Source organism: Elephas maximus, chromosome 7 (assembly GCF_024166365.1).
Source record: "Elephas maximus indicus isolate mEleMax1 chromosome 7, mEleMax1 primary haplotype, whole genome shotgun sequence".
Classification (NCBI taxonomy): domain Eukaryota; kingdom Metazoa; phylum Chordata; class Mammalia; order Proboscidea; family Elephantidae; genus Elephas; species Elephas maximus.
In genome coordinates, this window is record NC_064825.1 from 105163484 (window position 1) to 105174246 (window position 10763).

General features: G+C 38.0%; 1 pseudogene; it reads left to right on the plus strand.

The window, feature by feature from the left end:
• Positions 1–1847: 1847 nt before the first annotated feature.
• Positions 1848–2772, plus strand: LOC126080182 (olfactory receptor 140-like; annotated as a pseudogene).
• Positions 2773–10763: the final 7991 nt, after the last annotated feature.

Below are 10763 nucleotides of genomic sequence, written 5' to 3' on the forward strand. Positions count from 1 at the left end.
AGGAAGTGATTTCTATTTCTTCATAGCTATTTTTAAACCACTTTTTATACATAATGCCTTATTTTTCCATTATGTACATTATACTCTTTGGGGGGAGTCCACTTCGCAATAAGGAAATTGCAGAGAAGCTGCTGCACTGTGTTTTCACATAGGTGTAAGATTTTCATCTTGGCTAATTGAAAAATAAAAGCCCTTTATCTGATTATCTTTGAAAAGAAAATACATAATTTTTACAGGATAAATTTTACTTTATATTTTCCCTTTGGGAACTTTATGCTTCCAAATATGGGATGATTATCCTCTCTTTATAAATAATGCAAAATCTTGTAACTAAGAGTGACGGATGATGGACCTGCTGGGCAGGATGGGAGAAGAAGGCATAAGAATTCATATAGCAGGAGCACAAAAGACATAGGAGGATCATTCATCTCATGGATGGATGAGCCATTGCTCTTTGCTAATAAAGTGCTAGGGAGAGGTATCACTAAAGCAGTAACAAGGACTTTTTTCATGACTTCATTTAGTCAAACATATATATTAATGTACACAATGAGAGTCTAATAAATATCTATTGAATGAGTGAACATGTAATAAGTAGATTTTATAGGTTTACATGTACATATATTATATATATATGCATGTACATATTCATATATATTCAACATTTTATTTATCTTACCAAAAATATATTTCTTTCTCTTCTCCAACTTAAAATTCTATTCTTAAAACTTTGGAAATAAGGGTTCCCTTTTCTTGATAGAGCTTCGTGGACTGAAAACCTATCCAAGAGGTTTGGTTGGTTGGTTGTTTTATCTGATTTTATTAAGGCTGTAATTTTACTGAGTGGAACTAAGTTAAATTACATTGCAATATAATTTTATAAAATAAACAGTATTAATGAGCCAAAATTATAATTATCTTGACAGTCAATGATCTGGTAATATGCTGTTTCCTAGAGCCAATTAATATTTTCAACTCACCCCACGAAATTTGCTGGAAACATCAAACTGGAATGCAACTACCTTCCAAAAGTTTATTTTTCTCATAGAGAGTAGTAATAAACAGAGTGGAAGTACCAGAGCACTTGGGTTCCTAGGTTTATAGACTGGCGAAGCATTTGTATTCTTACACAGGGTTGTATAGAAAGTGTGTCAATTCACCAAGCGTTCATCACTTGGTAAGTGCCAGACACTGCAGACATTCTTTGACACTTTAGTAGGCACAGCGAGGAAACAGACATGAATAGCATATGTTTTGTGATGAGTGTTTCCAACTGGTTACAAAATTCCCTAATCTGTCTCCTTATGATAGATATTTCTTGACCAGGAGACAATAATGTCTTTCATTCTGCAGTTAGAACTGGGGGCTTGAATGCAAATTCTCCTGGAAAAAGGAATAACTCTTACCTGTGTGCAGTACTTACAAGCTCCCAAGATACATTTCACAGTTATGATTGCTAAGCTCCCAGGTGCAAGGAGGGCTCAGAAATGTAGGGAAAGGACTTAGCAAAGTCACACGGAGGCAGAAGCAGGACGAGAATCCAGTTCCCCTCATGTATATTGCCGAGTATTTTCTCAGTAAATTACACATCAGTTGTTGCCCTATAGAAGATGCTTTATAGTTGATTAGGTGTCTCTGAAAATAAGGAGAAAGCACATGGAGGAAGCAGGAAAGAATAATTGAACCAGTCACCGTGGTGAAGGGTACTAAGGACAAGCTGCATAATTATGGCAACTACCCTATTTGCATATTGTGAAATTCAAACTATAACCCTTTCACCATTAATTAGGTATCTTTCTTTATCTTTTTGCAGGTAATTCAGGTCTCAGAAAGACATCATTCCCTTAATGGATCATCTCATGCCTCCCAACAATGTGACTGAATTTATTCTCCTGGGACTCACACAGAATCCACACTTGCAGAAAATACTTTTCATTGTCTTTTTGTGCATTTTCCTATTTACTGTGCTGACCAATCTGCTTATTGTCATCACCATCTCCTTCAGCCCCACACTTTCAGCTCCCATGTACTTCTTTCTCACCTACTTGTCCTTTATAGATGCCTCTTACACCTCTATCACCACCCCCAAAATGATCATTGACCTGCTCTACCAGAGGAGAACCATCTCATTGGGCAGCTGCCTGGCTCAGCTCTTTGTGGAACACTTCCTGGGAGGGTCAGAGATCATCCTCCTCATTGTCATGGCCTATGACCGCTATGTAGCCATCTGCAAGCCCCTGTACTACACTACCATCATGCGACAGGGACTCTGCCACCTCCTGGTGGTTGTGGCCTGGATTGGCGGGATCCTTCATGCTACAGTGCAGATTCTCTTCGTGATCAACTTGCCCTTCTGTGGCCCCAATACCACTGACCATTTCATGTGTGACCTCTTCCCACTGCTGAAGCTTGCCTGCAGAGACACCTATATACTTGGAATGGTGGTGGCTGCCAACAGTGGGGCCATGTGCTTGCTCATTCTTTCCATGTTACTCATCTCCTACATAGTTATCCTGTCCTCCCTGAAATCCCATGGCTCTGAAGGGCAGCACAAAGCCCTCTCTACCTGTGGCTCCCATTTTACTGTAGTTGTGCTTTTCTTTGTGCCCTGTATATTCATTTACATGCGTCCCGTGGCCACCTATCCAGTGGACAAGTTGGTGACTGTCTTTTTTGCAATCCTTACCCCCATGTTAAACCCTATCATTTATACAGTGAGAAACAGAGGTAAAAAATGCTGTGAAAAGTTTTTTGAAGACAAGGGTAGCTTAGGCTATTCATTATGCCAGAAAGTGATGATGTAAATAGATAGGAAGGATCATATCTGTGGTAAACTGTGAAAGAGGATTTTCAAGTTTTGCAGATCACTGATCAAAACAAGGCCCAGAAACTAACATTTATTGAGCATTTAATGGTGGTTAGGCCCTTTGATAGGTGCTTTTGATTGTTTTTCATGTACTTTATTGAGGCTCCAACACTCATTGTGCATACATTCAGGATATACATCAGAGAAAGGACTGCAAGTCCCTTGTTTGGTGATTCTAGAGTACACTTTGCTCCAGTCTCACTACTATTTTATGAAATTCTTCAATCGTATGTTACTTGGGTGAAATTGGCTTTTCCACAGCACCTTGGTCTCAGGACTTCTTCTTCTTCTTCTTCTTTTTTTTTTGTGTATTTGGTTTTGCCTGCAGTAAGCAAAAAAGAGAAAAGAAGTTCTTGGATATATGGGGCCGGGGGGTGGGGGAGTATAGACAGCCGGGAATGAAAGAACCACTGCCGATTTTTTGTTGTTGTTGTTGTTGTTCACCACTAATCTACCAAGAAAAACAAGAGGCACTAATAGAAGAAACAATTCATGTCAGGTTTCTAAATTTTTTTCAGCACAAAATATAAGCCAGACATTTTGAATTTACCTTTAATTTGATCTTATTTTCTCAAATGTGATGTAGCATGCAGTTTTTCATGACTATAAAGGACTTTTTTTTCTTACCAAGACTTGAGGAGCTATTTGAAACAATGAAGGTAAACTTTTTTTTTTTTTTAATTTAATCTCAACACAAAGACTTACGGTAAGGTTCCAAAGCTATTGCTCTGGAAATGTATTTACATTAAATGAGTGTTAGGTCATTTCATCTGTGTACTCAATTGGTAGCTTCAGTATATGCCCATCTTACAGAGAAGCAAATTGAAGCTAAAAGAGGTTTAGTTAATTTAGTTGCCTCAGGTCAGACATCTAAGATCTCAGGTACAGAATTTAAATCCAGAACTTCTATATCTCAGTCATATTCTCTTTGCAAATAAAATATACTTTCTGTGGTATGTTTACGTCTCTGTATAAGAAGTTTACTTTCAGTCCTAATGATTCAATTTGTCCTCCAGGAAAAATTACGTCAAATTTGTTGCAGATATTTCTCTCATGTAGCAATATTTTCCAGCAATGGTGTTTCTTTATGCAGGTCGTTCTACGTTATTATGTTGTTGTTAGGTGCTGTCAAGTCAGCTCTGACTTGTAGCTACCCTAAGTACCACAGAACGAAACACCACCTGATCCTGCGCCATCCTTACAACTGTTGTTATGCTTGAGCCCACTGTTGCAGCCACTGTATCAATCCATATTGTTGAGGGTCTTTCTCTTTTCTGCTGACCCTCTACTTTACCAAGCATGATATGCTTCTCCAGGGACTGGTCCCTCCTGACAACATGTCCAAAGTATGTAAAATGCAGTCTTGCCATCCTGTCTTCTAAGGAGCATTCTAGCTGTACTTCTTCCAAGACAGATTTGTTCATTCTTTTGGCAGTCCATGGTATATTCAACATTCTTTGCCAACACCACAATTCAAAGGCGTCAATTTTTCTTTGTTCTTCCTTATTCGCTGTCCAGTTTCCACATGCATATGATGTGATTGAAAATATCATGGCTTGGATCAGGCGCCCTTTAGTCTTCAAGGTGACACCTTTGCTTTTCAACACTTTAAAGAGTTTATTTGCAGAAAATTTACCCAGTGCAATGCATCTTTTGATTTCCTGACCGCTGCTTCCATGGGTGTTGATTGTGAATCCAAGTAAAATGAAATCTTTGACAACTTCAATCTTTTCTCTATTTACTTAAAGGAAGTATGCAAAGTTTATCCTAAAATGAATAAGATAAATCATATTTGGATCTTCTGTGTGAGGATACCTTGGTTTAATCAGTGAGAATATTAGTCATTATCTAAGTGAAGATAGTGAGCTAACCACTGTGGAAGGCCAATTTTGAGGCATATACTTTGTTAGGTTCTTTATATACTAAAACTCTCTTAATTCTAGTCACAAGTATCGTTAGAATGATTGTGAGGATGGCACAGGGTGAGGCAGTGTTTCGTTCTGCTGTACATGGGGTTGCTATAAGTCAGAACCAACTTGACAGCACCTAGCAATAACAATATTGTTAGTAGGCCTTTGCCCCATTTTCTATAAGAAGAAAACAAATCTCAATGAGCTTAAGCAACACTGTCAAATTTTTAGACTACGTCTCCTTTATTCTTTTCACGTCACACAATGCTTCCTGGCATGATGCAAAAATATCAAAACACGGACCTGTTCCTTATAAAGATTGTCCTTGAGGCTTTTGTCCATTGTTTTTGAGGGAGCCACTTTCTTCCCTTCATCTCTTTCTTGACTTCAGCTTCCCAGGTTACTCACACTCTCCTGATTCCTGTGTCAGAGAAAATGATCTCATTTCCATAAATGTACTACCCTTCAAGAGAATATGTGTACTTAAAAAGTGGGATTTGATGGACTCAAGGAATAAATAAATAATTGTTGAATTTAAAAGAAAGTGACCCATAAGTAAGAGAGAAGTTTGGAGGAAAAATAAGCAACTCAACCATGCAGGTGAATTGATACTCTGCTTGGGCATGAAGGCAGAATCCTGAAGAGGTAAATATTGTTTCTTAAGGGTTTTTCCCAGTGTTATTGCATACTGTGTTATATGCAATATATTACTTGAAAAATGGCTGTATGGCCAATTAAGTTTAGGAAATTTTGCCTAATTTTTTTTATCCAAGAAATATTGTTCAGTGCTTACAGTGTGCCAGACAGTTCCAAAGACTGGGCAAATAGTGTAGAACACTATAGACAAGGGTCGTGTTTGTGTGGAACTTAAATTCCAGTAAGGATTAAATGAGTAATGAACAAGTAAACAAATAAATGAAAAATGTAAGTTTGCTAGAAATAAGTATAATGAAGAAAATAGTTTTATTAAGGAGTGATGCCAAAGACAATAACTGGATGTAGATTTGTGTAGTTGTTTGAAGTGTGTGTGTGTACATATATAGCACAGAGATACATGAAGTACATAAACAGGTAGATAATATACCTGTCTGTGATAAGGAAAAGCATGTCTCTTTGTTGTTTGTTGCCATTGAGTTGATTCTGACTCATGATGACCCGTGTGTATAAGAGTAGAACTGCCTCATAGGGTTTTCAAGGTTGTGACCTTTCAAAAGCAGAGCACCAGACCTGTTTTCCAAGGAACCTTTGGGTGGGATCAAATGGCCAACTTTCCTGCTCGTAGTTGAATGCTTAACCATCTGCACCACTCAGGGACCTTAGAAGGTGCCATGTATAAATCGTTAGATGAGAAGGTAGAGTAATTGTAGTAGATTAGCAAAGACGATCCAAATGCAGAGGTTGTCCATCATCTGTGAGGATGATATTTTGTAAAATTTCCTCTCAGGAGACTTGCAAAGTGTAAGGTCAAATATGTCAATGAACCAGTTGTAAATTCCCAAGTGTAAGGTCAAATATATGAATTATGTAGTTGTAAACTCCAATGAACAAGTTGCAAAAGTAGGATATTAGTATCTTTTTTATTAATGAAGGTAGAAAAGAATAAAAGCTATAACCTCAAATATATCTAAATTGGAAACAAGTTATTTGAGAATACAATTTCTTATGAAGTAAGAGAGAGTTAATCCTTATTTTTCCTGGCTGAGATACTTTTTTCAGTCCTTAATAGTAGAAACTATTTTTTTTTGTCTTTAACCAACTTTTTGTTGTTGTTGTTTGCTGTGGAGCTAGTTCCTATGCATGGCAACCTTACACATAGCAGAATGAAACACCCAGTCTTGCACCATGTTTTTTATTTGCCCTTAAAATAATTGTTCACATTGTTTCTAGGGTAGGGGATTGAAAATATGACTCAATGAGTCTTAAAATAAACATTCAAATATAAAATGAATAATCCAAGAACATCTTTCTTCAATCCAGCAGTGTACTGCCATTGAAGATTAGAAAGTTGTTGTATGAGATAATTATATATTCTGCCATAATCTTATATGCAACTGAGGCATTATGTTAAAAATATCAAGGAAAAATTCTATCAAATGCTAAGTAATTATAGAAATGTGCCAGTAACCCAAGGCACAGAGGGTCTTTCTTGACTTTGGAATTCACAAAGTCAGATGTGATATAATTTTAATGATAGTGTTACAAGATGAAAAGATCATCAGGCTAGGTCATAGAAAAACTCAGTCCTGGTCCTTGCTAGATGGCCAAGAATAAATTGTATTCTTTTTTTTTTTTTAATAACTTTTATTAAACTTCAAGTGAACGTTTACAAATCCAATCAGTCTGTCACATATAAGTTTACATACATCTCACTCCCTACTCCCACTTACTCTCCCCCTCTTGAGTCAGCCCTTTCAGTCTCTCCTTTCTTGACTATTTTGCCTGCTTCCCTCTCTCTCTATCCTCCCATCCCCCCTCCAGACAAGAGTTGCCAACACAATCTCAAGTGTCCACCTGATATAATTAGCTCACTCTTCATCAGCGTCTCTCTCCCACCCGCTGACCAGTCCCTTTCATGTCTGATGAGTTGTCTTCGAGGATGTTTCCTGTCCTGTGTCAACAGAAGGTCTGGGAAGCATGGCCGCCGGGATTCCTCCAGTCTCAGTCAGACCATTAAGTTTGGTCTTTTTATGAGAATTTGGGGTCTGCATCCCACTGATCTCCTGCTCCCTCAGAGGTCCTCTGCTGTGCTCCCTGTCAGGGCAGTCATCGATTGTGGCCGGGCACCAACTAGTTCTTCTGGTCTCAGGATGATGTAGGTCTCTGGTTCATGTGGCCCTTTCTGTCTCTTGGGCTCTTAGTTGTCGTGTGGCCTTGGTGTTCTTCATTTTCCTTTGCTCCAGGTGGGTTGAGACCAATTGCTGCATCTTAGATGGCCGCTTGTTAGCATTTAAGACCCCAGACACCACATTTCAAAGTGGGATGCAGAATGATTTCATAATAGAATTATTTTGCCGATTGACTTAGAAGTCCCCGCAAACCATGTTCCCCAGACCCCCGCACTTGCTCCGCTGACCTTTGAAGCATTCATTTTATCCCGGAAACTTCTTTGCTTTTGGTCCAGTCCAATTGAGCTGACCTTCCATGTATTGAGTGTTGTCTTTCCCTTCACCTAAAGCAGTTCTTATCTACTGATTAATCAATAAAAAACCCTCTCCCACCCTCCCTCCCTCCCCGCCTCGTAACCACAAAAGTATGTGTTCTTCTCAGGTTTACTATTTCTCAAGATTTTATAATAGTGGTCTTATACAATATTTGTCCTTTTGCCTCTGACTAATTTCGCTCAGCATAATGCCTTCCAGGTTCCTCCATGTTATGAAATGTTTCAGAGATTCGTCACTGTTCTTTATCGATGCGTAGTATTCCATTGTGTGAATATACCACAATTTATTTACCCATTCATCCGTTGATGGACACCTTGGTTGCTTCCAACTTTTTGCTATTGTAAACAAAGCTGCAATAAACATGGGTGTGCATATATCTGTTTGTATGAAGGCTCTTGTATCTCTAGGGTACATTCCGAGGAGTGGGATTTCTGGGTTGTATGGTAGTTCTATTTCTAACTGTTTAAGATAACGCCAGATAGATTTCCAAAGTGGTTGTACCATTTTACATTCCCACCAGCAGTGTATGAGAGTTCCAATCTCTCCGCAGCCTCTCCAACATTTATCATTTTGTGTTTTTTGGATTAATGCCAGCCTTGCTGGTGTGAGATGGAATCTCATCGTAGTTTTAATTTGCATTTCTCTAATGGCTAATGATCGAGAGCATTTTCTCATGTATCTGTTGGCTGCCTGAATATGTTCTTTAGTGAAATGTGTGTTCATATCCTTTGCCCACTTCTTGATTGGGTTGTTTGTCTTTTTGTGGTTCAGTTTTGACAGAATCATGTAGATTTTAGAGATCAGGCGCTGGTCGGAGATGTCATAGCTGAAAATTCTTTCCCAATCTGTAGGTGGTCTTTTTACTCTTTTGGTGAAGTCTTTAGATGAGCATAGGTGTTTGATTTTTAGGAGCTCCCAGTTATCGGGTTTCTCTTCATCATTTTTGGTAATGTTTTGTATTCTGTTTATACCTTGTATTAGGGCTCCTAGGGTTGTCCCAATTTTTTCTTCCATGATCTTTATCATTTTAGTCTTTATGTTTAGGTCTTTGATCCACTTGGAGTTAGTTTTTGTGCATGGTGTGAGGTATGGGTCCTGTTTCATTTTTTTGCAAATGGATATCCAGTTATGCCAGCACCATTTGTTAAAAAGGCTATCTTTTCCCCAGTTAATTGACACTGGTCCTTTGTCAAATATCAGCTGCTCATACGTGGATGGATCTATGTCTGGGTTCTCAATTCTGTTCCATTGGTCTATGTGTCTGTTGTTGTACCAGTACCAGGCTGTTTTGACTACTGTGGCTGTATAATAGGTTCTGAAATCAGGTAGAGCGAGGCCTCCCACTGTGTTCTTCTTTTTCAGTAATGCTTTACTTATCCGAGGCTTCTTTCCCTTCCATATGAAATTGGTGATTTGTTTCTCTATCCCCTTAAAATATGACATTGGAATTTGGATCGGAAGTGCGTTAAATGCATAGATGGCTTTTGGTAAAATAGACATTTTTACTATGTTGAGTCTTCCTATCCATGAGCAAGGTATGTTTTTCCACTTAAGTATGTCCTTTTGAATTTCTTGTAGTAGAGCTTTGTAGTTTTCTTTGTATAGGTCTTTTACATCTTTGGTAAGATTTATTCCTAAGTATCTTATCTTCTTGGGGGCTACTGTGAATGGTATTGATTTGGTTATTTCCTCTTCAGTGTTCTCTTTGTTGATGTAGAGGAATCCAAGTGATTTTTGTATGTTTATCTTATAACCTGAGACTCTGCCAAACTCTTCTATTAGTTTCAGTAGTTTTCTGGAGGATTCCTTAGGGTTTTCTGTGTATATAATCATGTCATCTGCAAATAGTGATAACTTTACTTCTTCCTTGCCAATCCGGATACCTTTTATTTCTTTGTCTAGCCTAATTGCCCTGGCTAAGACTTCCAGCACGATGTTGAATAAGAGCGGTGATAAAGGGCATCCTTGTCTGGTTCCCGTTCTCAAGGGAAATGCTTTCAGGTTCTCTCCATTTAGAGTGATATTGGCTGTTGGCTTTGCATAGATGCCCTTTATTATGTTGAGGAATTTTCCTTCAATTCCTATTTTGGTAAGAGTTTTTATCATAAATGGGTGTTGGACTTTGTCAAATGCCTTTTCTGCATCAATTGATAAGATCATGTGGTTTTTGTCTTTTGTTTTATTTATGTGATGGATTACATTAATGGTCTTTCTGATATTAAACCAGCCTTGCATACCTGGTATAAATCCCACTTGATCAGGGTGAATTATTTTTTTGATGTGTTGTTGGATTCTATTGGCTAGAATTTTGTTGAGGATTTTTGCATCAATGTTCATGAGGGATATAGGTCTATAATTTTCTTTTTTTGTAATGTCTTTACCTGGTTTTGGTATCAGGGAGATGGTGGCTTCATAGAATGAGTTGGGTAGTATTCCGTCATTTTCTATGCTTTGGAATACCTTTAGTAGTAGTGGTGTTAACTCTTCTCTGAAAGTTTGGTAGAACTCTGCAGTGAAGCCTTCCGGGCCAGGGCTTTTTTTTGTTGGGAGTTTTTTGATTACCGTTTCAATCTCTTTTTTTGTTATGGGTCTATTTAGTTGTTCTACTTCTGAATGTGTTAGTTTAGGTAGGTAGTGTTTTTCCAGGAATTCATCCATTTCTTCTAGGTTTTCAAATTTGTTAGAGCACAATTTTTCATAAAAATCTGAAATGATTCTTTTAATTTCATTTGGTTCTGTTGTGATGTGGGCCTTCTCGTTTCTTATTCGGGTTATTTGTTTCCTTTCCTGTATTTCTTTAGTCAGTCTAGCCAATGGTTTATCAAT